This window comes from Macrobrachium rosenbergii, chromosome 23, assembly GCF_040412425.1.
Source record: "Macrobrachium rosenbergii isolate ZJJX-2024 chromosome 23, ASM4041242v1, whole genome shotgun sequence".
Lineage (NCBI taxonomy): Eukaryota > Metazoa > Arthropoda > Malacostraca > Decapoda > Palaemonidae > Macrobrachium > Macrobrachium rosenbergii.
This window is the reverse complement of record NC_089763.1, coordinates 24,833,495-24,843,297: the sequence shown is the minus strand read 5'-3', so window position 1 is coordinate 24,843,297 and position 9,803 is coordinate 24,833,495.

Sequence of the window (9,803 nt, the reverse complement as noted above, 5' to 3'; positions counted from 1 at the left end):
CTGCCTGTTGATGAAAGTATGATGGGCTTTTGCAGTGGGTTCATGGGCTATACATTCAGTGTATGCCAAGTAAGTGCGACAGTAATACGACTATATGTATATGTATATCTAGGCCTATCGTATTGGTCTGTATTTGGTGGAGGATTATACACCTGGTTCTTGAAAAGGGTTTTCTTTTTAGCTACGACGAACAAGTAGAAAAACAAACTTCTAATGAATGAAGGTTATCACCTTCTCACGCATCACTTTGATTCCAAGGTGTCATTGGCCATAGTACTGTGTGAAAAGAAAGCCTCTTTGACAGGTTATTTGCTGTTTTTTCTGGAAAGCCTGTATAATTGACCATCAGAGTACTGATAGTCATTTCAATATTCTTGTTGCTAGTCTTTTGTACACAAAAGAAGAACACGGCTAGCTCATTCATCTGCTAGCCTCTCAGGTAGCCAGAATCATCTCTAGCATCAGTTAATTGGCCAGATGGCCGCCATACTAATCAACCTAGTCAAAACGGATAAACAGAACGATCCGTTTCAAAGGATGACGAGAAGTTAAAACAGCTGAACACAAGAAAAGGAGAAATAGAACGACCAAGGGAGCCGTTTCAAAGATGTATTCCGTCTACTTGCTACTACTACTTCTGCCGCTTCTACCACACGTTCACATTGTAAATATGTGTTAACAAGGTAAGAGAAGATATACTCGGTACGTTGCCTTTGATTATTTCTTTAAGATTTAAATGGTAGCTCTGCAGCATTTTATTTGTTTTTAGTTTTGTGTTATTTACTTGTTTTGTATTTGTTTTTTGTTACTTTTTTGTCAGTGGCACTGATAAGTTCCAAATGTTTGGTTGCAATCGAACTACTTGCGATATTTTTTTTTTTTTTTCGTTTTCATCTCTCCAATTTCTGAGGTAAAATTTCCTGTCTACACTTTTATGAACACTTACGTGAATCAGTAGTAGGCCTATATGTTTTCTGTTGACAGGAAGTTGATAAATGAAAAAACTAAAGGATATATATATATATATATATATATATATATATATATATATATATATATATATATATATATATATATGTATATATACAGTATATTTATATATATTGAACAGCTGTATTCTTCCCTAGACTTGGGTTTCCACAAACAGGTAACTCCTTTGTTGGTTTGCAGAACCAAAAAAAAAAAACTGCGTAAACTGCGCCTTTGTTTCCCCGTCACTTATAACCGAGAGGAAAGACCTAATTATTGGAAAATTAGGCCCCATTAAATCTTTCGGACCGATCATTAGCGGAAAAAAACAATCGTTTCTTCGACTTTTAAAAGGAAAATGAGCATCGTGTATCATCCGGATTCCTAATAATAAGTTGCTCGTATCGTGAGGAAACGAGATAATTAATTATTCGCTGGGAATCATTCTTCTTTTGTTTTGATATTTTCCTTGGGAATTATTCTGCGTTTTTATTATTTTCGTTGTGAATTATTCTGCTACTTTGTTATTTTCGTTGGGAATTGTTGTGCTTTTCCAAGTTATTTTAGTTGGGAATTATTCTTGTTTTTTTTTTTCTTTATTTTCGTTGGAAATTATTCTGCCTTTTAAAAATTATTTTCGTTGGGAATTATTGATTTTTTTTTTATTTCCGTTGGGAATTATTCTGCGTTTTTACAAATGATTTTTGTTGGGAATTATACTGCTTTTTAGAATATAATTTTCATAGGGAATTATTCTGATTTTTAAAAAAGATTTTCGTTGGGAATTATTCTGCTTTTTATATTTATTTTTGTTGCGAATTATTCTGCTTTTTAAAAATTATTTTCGCTGGGAATTATTGTGCTAGTTTTTTTGTTATTTTCGTTGGGAATGATTCTGCATTTTTACAGGTTATTTTCGGTCGGAATTATACTGCTTTTTAAAAGTGATTTTCGTTGGGCATTACTCTGCTTTTTCTCTTTATTTTCCTTGGGAATTATTCTGCCTTTTAAAAATTATTTTTGTTGGGAATTTTTTTTTTTTTTTTTTAGTTTCGGTGGGAATTATTGTGCTGTTTACAAATTATTTTTGTTGGGAATTATACTGCTTTTTAAAAACTATTTTAGTAGGGAATTATTCTGCTTTTTAAAAAAGATTTTCGTTGAGAATTATTTGGGTTTTTTATTATTATTGTCTTTGGGCATTATTCTGATTTTTAAAATTATTTTCGTTGGGGATTATACTGTTTTTTTTTTAGATAATGTTCATTGAGAATTATTCAATTTTTTCCCACATTATTTCCGTTGTGAATGATTCTGCTTTTTCTCATTATTTTCGTTGGGAATTATTCTGCTTTTCAAAAATTATTTTCATTTGGAATTATTCAGGCTTTTCAAAATGATTTCTTTGGGAATTATTCTGCTTTTGCGTTAATATTTTTTGGAGGAATTATGTTGCGTTTTTTCTCGTTCAGTTGCGTCATAGGTGGAATAGGAAAGTGTGTTTAGAGAAGGAATGATCAGTCTCTCTCTCTCTCTCTCTCTCTCTCTCTCTCTCTCTCTCTCTCTCTTGAAACATTTCTCTCTCTCTCTCTCTCTCTCTCTCTCTCTCTCTCTCTCTCTCTCGTTAGTTAGAAATAGCCTCTCTCTCTCTCTCTCTCTCTCTCTCTCTCTCTCTCTCTCTCTCTCTCTCTCTCTCTCTCTCTCTCTCTCTCTCTCTTCTCTTGTTAGAAAATACTTTTTCTCCTCCAACCTCTCCTCTCTCTCTCTCTCTCTCTCTCTCTCTCTCTCTCTCTCTCTCTCTCTCTCTCTCTCTCTCTCTCGTGTTAGAAAAATTCTCTTCAAAAAATTTCTCTCTCTCTCTCTCTCTCTCTCTCTCTCTCTCTCTCTCTCTCTCTCTCTCTCGTGTTAGAAAAATACTTTCCTTTAAAACATTTTACTCTCTCTCTCTCTCTCTCTCTCTCTCTCTCTCTCTCTCTCTCTCTCTCTCTCTCTCTTCTCTCTCTCTCTCTCTGAAACTTTTCTCTCCCTCCCCAACCTCTCTCTCTCTCTCTCTCTCTCTCTCTCTCTCTCTCTCTCTCTCTCTCTCTCTCTCTCTCTCTCTCTCTCTCGTGTTAGAAAACACTTCTCTTCAGAAACATTTTACTCCTCTCTCTCTCTCTCTCTCTCTCTCTCTCTCTCTCTCTCTCTCTCTCTCTCTCTCTCTCTCGTGTTCTCTCTTCAAGCATTTTACCCACTCTCTCTCTCTCTCTCTCTCTCTCTCTCTCTCTCTCTCTCTCTCTCTCTCTCTCATTTGCAAAGTCTGTCCCCTCTCCAAAATGATTTTTCGCTTTCATTTTGTCAAGAGGGAAAATTGGAGAATCGTATTTTCCCAAACTCCTGCTTGCAAGCGGTAATCAGCGATTGCTTTCACGCCCTAAACCTGCAAAAAAAAAAAAAAAAAAAAATTGACAAAGAAATAAATTGTGTCGTTCCCGAGTCAGACTTCAAATCCGGGGATTTCAGTCGAACTTTAAATCCTGGATTTCAGGAGATCGATAAAAAATCAGGGTTAAGATTATTATGAGGACGCGCTTCGACCTCTTGTCGCAACAAATCCATTTAGGATTCTCTACTGAATTGCAAGGGCTGGCACAAATCAAATCTCTAGAGATTTGCATCAGAGGTTTATTTGTCTCTCTCCTCCGTTCTCTTTTTTTTTTTTTGATGATTTTTCTTTTTCAATTTTTGGGTTTTATTTTGTGGAAATGGAAATAATTTATGAGTTCAGTATTGACCTAAAGGGCAAAGGCTAAGGTTATTCACACCGTAATGCGGTACTAAGCAGCTTGAAAAGAACGTTTATTATTTGCCGTCAAAACATGACGAAGGTTTTTTTAAAGAACGATTTTATCATGTTTTGACTTCAGTTGAATAAATCAGGAAAAAATGTTAGATAAAACAGAAATCGATTTGATTAGATTTGGAAGAGAAACCGAAACCTACTTTGACTGCATGAAATCCTTTCAAAAGTGATTTCGACTGCTGGCTGACTACTCTTGTAACGGAGCCACAAATATCTGCAACGGCTGAATATTAACGAGAATGGTTCTGTTGTTACCATTCGAAAGCAGTAACCGCAATGACACAATTGTTTGCCTATTTTTTGCTGTTCTGTTCGTCCTAAAGTTCGTGGTCCACCCTCACGCAAAAAAAAAAAAAAAAAAAAAAAACAAGACCATAGTACTATAGGATTTTTAGTTTTCTGTAGAAGAAAACTATTGTGCCGGCTTTGTCTTTTCGTCTGCAATTTTTCCTCTCCGCACTTCATTCTGTCCGCACTTTTTTCTGTCCGCCCTCAGGTCTTAAAAACTATAAGTCTAGAGGGCTGCAAATTGTTATGTTGATCATCCAGCCTCCAATCATCGAAGATACCAAATTGCAGCTCAGTAGCTTTGATTTTATTTAAGGTTAAAGTTAGCTATATATCGTACTTCTGGCAACAATATAGGATAGGTCACCACCGGGCCGTGGTTAAAGTTTCGTGGGTTGCTGCTCATACAGCATTGTATCGAGACCACCGAGAGATAGATATATTTTCGATGGCTTTGATTACGTTGTACGGAAAACCCGATTGCGCCGAAGAAACTTCGGCGCAATTTTTACTTGTTTTTCTTTCGTACGGAAATTGAATATAGAAATAAATATGCAAATGGAGATATGCTGTCTGAGAGAGTATGTAACCAGGGAGTCAGGGTAATTTTGTCTTGCTGAAGTGGCTGCTGAGAATGAAAGTAGGGCGATTAAGGGAATTGGGAATAGGAAGACACTCTGAGCTGATGGAGTATAAGTGATATGGCGCGGTACAATGGTGAAAGTGTTTTAGAATGGCTGACCAGGGTCAGCAGGGTAATTCTGGACGGAGGAAAGATCCCAGAGAAATAGGCCTAGGGTAGAGGAATGATTGCTCCCTTGTATCAAAGTTAGGTACATAAACTCGGTAAACTGAGAAAGGTTTATGAAGCTTGAGAGAAGGTTGTACGTACACACTTGTGGAAGCTATAAAGGGAATTAGAAACTTATGGAAACTATAAAGGGGTTTAGACTGGAATAAGGAGAGGCTGGTAATTGAGGAAAGTGAGTGAAAACTGCAGAGACTAGCGAAAGATGTTAGAAGTGTTTCCATAAGGGGAAATGTGAAATGGAACGTGAGTTAGAATAAGAAGGTAATGAAGGAGAATGAAAACTGCAGAGACCAGCGAAATATGTTAGAAACGTTTCCATGAGGAGAAATGTGAAGGGAAACGTGAGCTAAAAAGGTAGTGATCGTGTCATGTTTCTGTCTATTCTGGGAGACTGGAATGGATTACTTTCTGCACCTTTTGTGAGTAGGATTAACAGCTAATGGTTTCACAGAATAGGTTAAGAAGGGAAGTTAGAGAGGGAAGGTAGAGAGAGAGAGAGAGAGAGAGAGAGAGAGAGAGAGAGAGAGTTTAGCTTTCTTCTGTGAAACCTAAGTTTTTGTGAGTAAGATTGACAGCTAATGGTTTCAGAATAGGTTAAGAAGGAAGGTAAAGAGAGAGAGAGAGAGAGAGAGAGAGAGAGAGAGAGAGAGAGAGAGAGAGAGAGAGAGGGAGGGTTTCTATTAAACCTAAGTTAAAATGTGAGAAGGTGCTGTTTACCAAACCACCATTTATGGAAACGAAGTGTTGATTCTGAATTGAAATAAGAGGAAAAAATAAGGTTGAATCTGCTGAGGAGGAATGATGATATTATTTGAAAAGTACATTTGGAGCCAGAACGATTGGAAGAGCGAAAAATGCAGAGAAAATATCTGAGGGAATGCTGAATTTTTTTTTAGCGAGAGGAGGCCTAATTGAATAATCTCCAATCTTGTACGAATAAATAAAAAATTTGTCGAAAAATACGAATAAATGAAAAATTTGTTCTTTTGAAACAGCGATGTTTTCAACGTATCAGAAAAAAATTGAATCGACCGATCGGTAATCTTTAGATTTACAGCAACAAAAAAAGGGATTTTCAGGATTACAATAAGCGCTTTAGATTTTCAAGGCTTGAATCGAACAACTGCCTTTATAGATCAGGAAGAAATTTTACATGCTGAGTGAACGCAAAAGGAATATTGAGGATTATAGTGCAAGTGGGAGGTTTTCTTACTGTTACGCCTTTCAAACCTTTTTTTACTCTCAATTTCCCTTTCAGCCCTGAATGACCTCATCATCATAGGTCCCAGCGCTTGGCCTTTGGCCTAAATTCTGTATTTCATTCCATTCTTATAAAACTGTAGAAGAGGAGTTTTCAGTCTTACTGGTAAAAAAAGAAGCAGAAAACTTGGTTTTCCATCGGGATGCTTCGTTCACCTACCTCAGTTTTTTATTATTATTTTTTTTGTGAGTTGGGCAAAAGTACTTTAGTGGGCATTGTAGTGGGACTGAAACTACAGAAAAGTTTTCAGTCTTACAGTAAAAAAAAAAAAATGGTTCTTCATCGGGACGCTACCTTCAACTACCTGTTTTTATTATTATTTTTTTTTTGTGAGTCAAGCGAAAGCACTGTGGTGGGCAATGTAGTGGAACTAAAACTATAGAGAAGGAGTTTTCAGTCTTACGGTAAAAAAAAACCTGGTTTCCATTGGAACCCTGCCTTCAGCTACCTCAGTTTTTTGTTTGTGTGTGTGTGTGTGTGTGTGTGAGTTGAGCAGACTAACATCCGGCACTGTAGTGGGACTGGAACTACAGAAAAGGAGTTTTCAGTCTTACAGTAAAAAAAAAAAAACTTGGTTCTCCATGGGGATGCTGCCTTCACTACCTCAGTATTTTTTGTTTTGTTTTTTCTTTTGTGAGTTGAGCCAAAGTAACATCCGGCACTGTAGTGGCACTGGAATGGATGGGCCTTCTTTTCGCAAACAGCATTTTCAGCATCAAATCGAAGCGTGTGGAAAAAATGGTTGATTGAATTACGGTCTAGGTCTGTTTCCGGCTTAATTGCCACGCCATATTTCCCCTCTATTTTTTGCACTGCCGGTTGATGGGGACAGAGATATTTCCGAATCTTGTTTACACAGCAGAGGTCCGCCCAAGGCGCTATCGCCAGAGAGCGGGTGGGTGGATTAAGTAGTGTTGCCCTCACGTTTTCATTTCATTTTTTCCTTTGGCTGAAGAAGAGACCACCAGCCCGGGCTGTGACATGACTTTCCAAATTAGTTAAGCTCTGCGCTGAAAGAAAAATGAAGCCGAGATAATGGAGTTTTCATCCTCGAAAATGGCAAACCCTTTTTTCTTTTGTTTTGAGGATAACCTCTGCTCTGAAAATAAAAATGAAGCTGAGGTAATGGAATATTCATCCTAAGTAATGGCAAGCACGCCTTTTTATATATTTAGGATAAGGGAAGTTTAAGTTCTTCAGGGAATACAGAGGAAGGTAATCGTTTTACAAGTCATTAGAGAAACTAGTTAAAGTTACCCAAAAAATATAAATGAACTTGATAAATCATATTGCTATATCCTCAGCAGTTTCGTTCAGTTTAGACTTAACGATTATCATATGCCTGAATATAACTAGCGCGAGGTTATTTTCCACAGTAGGTGCATCAAAATTATAAACGGGAAAGCAAGAGGAAGGCAGTTAAGTGTTTATCAAATTTGTATCAGAAGCCATCCACTGAAACAGTACAATTTGGTTCACGTCAAAAGTTCAAGCGAAGATGCAATGCATTACTACCCTAATACAATTCTCCTTGCATTTTGGTAATTTACCTACATTTTTATCTATTTATTTATTAATTTGTTAATTTGTTTTTTATTTTTAGTAAATGATCTCATCTCTCTGTATTTCTCTTTGCCTTCTGTTACTTCTGTCTAATGTGAACACCATATTCTTTGGAAGCTTGAATTTTGAGTCACTGGCCCCTGTGGTGGACTTGTTCCATATGAACAGGGTTCATGTTCTGAATAATAATAATAATAATAATAATAATAATAATATAATAATAATAATAATAATAATAATAATAAAAATAGCAAAGACATCAAAATCACAAACCACAAGTTGCAAACATGTCATAAGGCTAATTTAATTTGAGTAAATTGACCTTGGTAGGGATGACTTCTGTTCAGTAAGAAACGTGTTTACTGATGAACCTCCCTTTCTAAATGATGACAAATCATCTTCAGCAAACTCTTCCCCTGCAGGGTGCAGTGCCGTCAGTGCACCTCGTGCGGTGCACTGTAGGCGTTATCTAAGGTCCTTTGCAGCGTACCCTCGGCCCCTAGCTGGAACCCCTTTCGTTCCTTTTATTGTACCTCTGTTCATATCCTCTTTCTTCCATCTTACTTTCCACCATCTCCTAACAATTGGTTCACAGTACAACTGCGAGGTTTTCCTCCTGTTACACCTTTCAGATCTTTTATCGTCAATTTAAGTATTGGTTTAAGTTCTATATTAAAATCCATTCAATTCAGTTCATCAAACTCTTCAACATATGCAAAGCAAGAAATGCATTGAAAAGCGGAGAGTGCAACATTAAAAAAAAGTGGTGATTGTTTCCAAGCAGCGAAAAGCACGGTACCTTCAATCAAAAGATAAATGAGTATTTGACGTGCGAAATGAAAAAAAAGGAAATTATTGAAAAATTGCACAGACGAGTCAAGTCGAAAGAGAAAACGTCAATATCGCTTTGGGGTCAAAGTTAATGAGGCTTCACTTCCAATCAGGGATTGGAAACCCAATCTGGAAAAAACTCTCACAGAGAACAAATTAAGTAGAGATATACTTACAGGAAAGCGTCAGTATTTTTTTTTTATTTTCATTTTCCAAAGCTAATTAGACAAAACGAAACGAGTTTTCAGATGTAGGCTACTAGGAGGAAATAGCCTAAGGCTGCCAGTCTGACTCTATCTAACCTAACTTAGGACTTAGTGATTATTTGCATGGCATGAACCAATAAAAACAAGTAAAAAATGCTCCGAAGTTTCTTCGGCGCAATCGAGGTTTCCGTACATCGTATAATCAAGGCCAACGAAAATAGATCTATCTTTCGGTGGTCTCGGTATGATGCTGTATGAACTGCGGCCCATGAAACTGTAACCACGGGCCGGTGGTGGCCTGTCCTATATCGTTGCCAGATGCACAAGTATGGCTAACTTTAACCTTAAATAAAATAAAAACTACTAAGGGCAGAGGGCTGCAATTTGGTATGTTTGCTGATTGGAGGGTGGATGATTATCATACCAATTTGCAGCCTACCAGCTTCAGTAGTTTTTAAGATCTGAAAGCGGACAGAAAAAGTGCGGACGGACAGGCAAAGACGGCACAATAGTTTTCTTTCACAGAAAACTAAAAAATCAAAAGCCGTATAACCCTTGGTGCGTATTCTGTTGTAGGACTCCATTTTTCGTTCAGCTTATACATAAACTTTTCATCTCCCAAGACATCCTAATTAGATTTGTCGGCTTCGATGGCATATACTAAATAACATGTTCTATAAGGAAGATGTACGATTAGTCTACTGTTAGAGGTCTCTTTGGCCAAAAGAAGCTTTGCCACACTTCCCTGTTATAATCCCAATCTTTTTATCCACTCGGCTTATAAGCCAATCAGAGAGTGTCGCAGATGGAAACTACTCTTTCGCTCGCAAATTTTATTTGAGATAATTTTATCAATGTTTGTTCTGAATCTTCTCGCTTAGACTGGACATAACACGTTGAATGTGAGAAATATAAATTCCCTCAGTTTACATACATGTAGGTAATCAAAAAGAATATTGCATATTAAAACTACTCTTGCACTTGCAATTTTATTTTAGATGATTTTATCAATGTTTGTTCGTATTTTTCTCG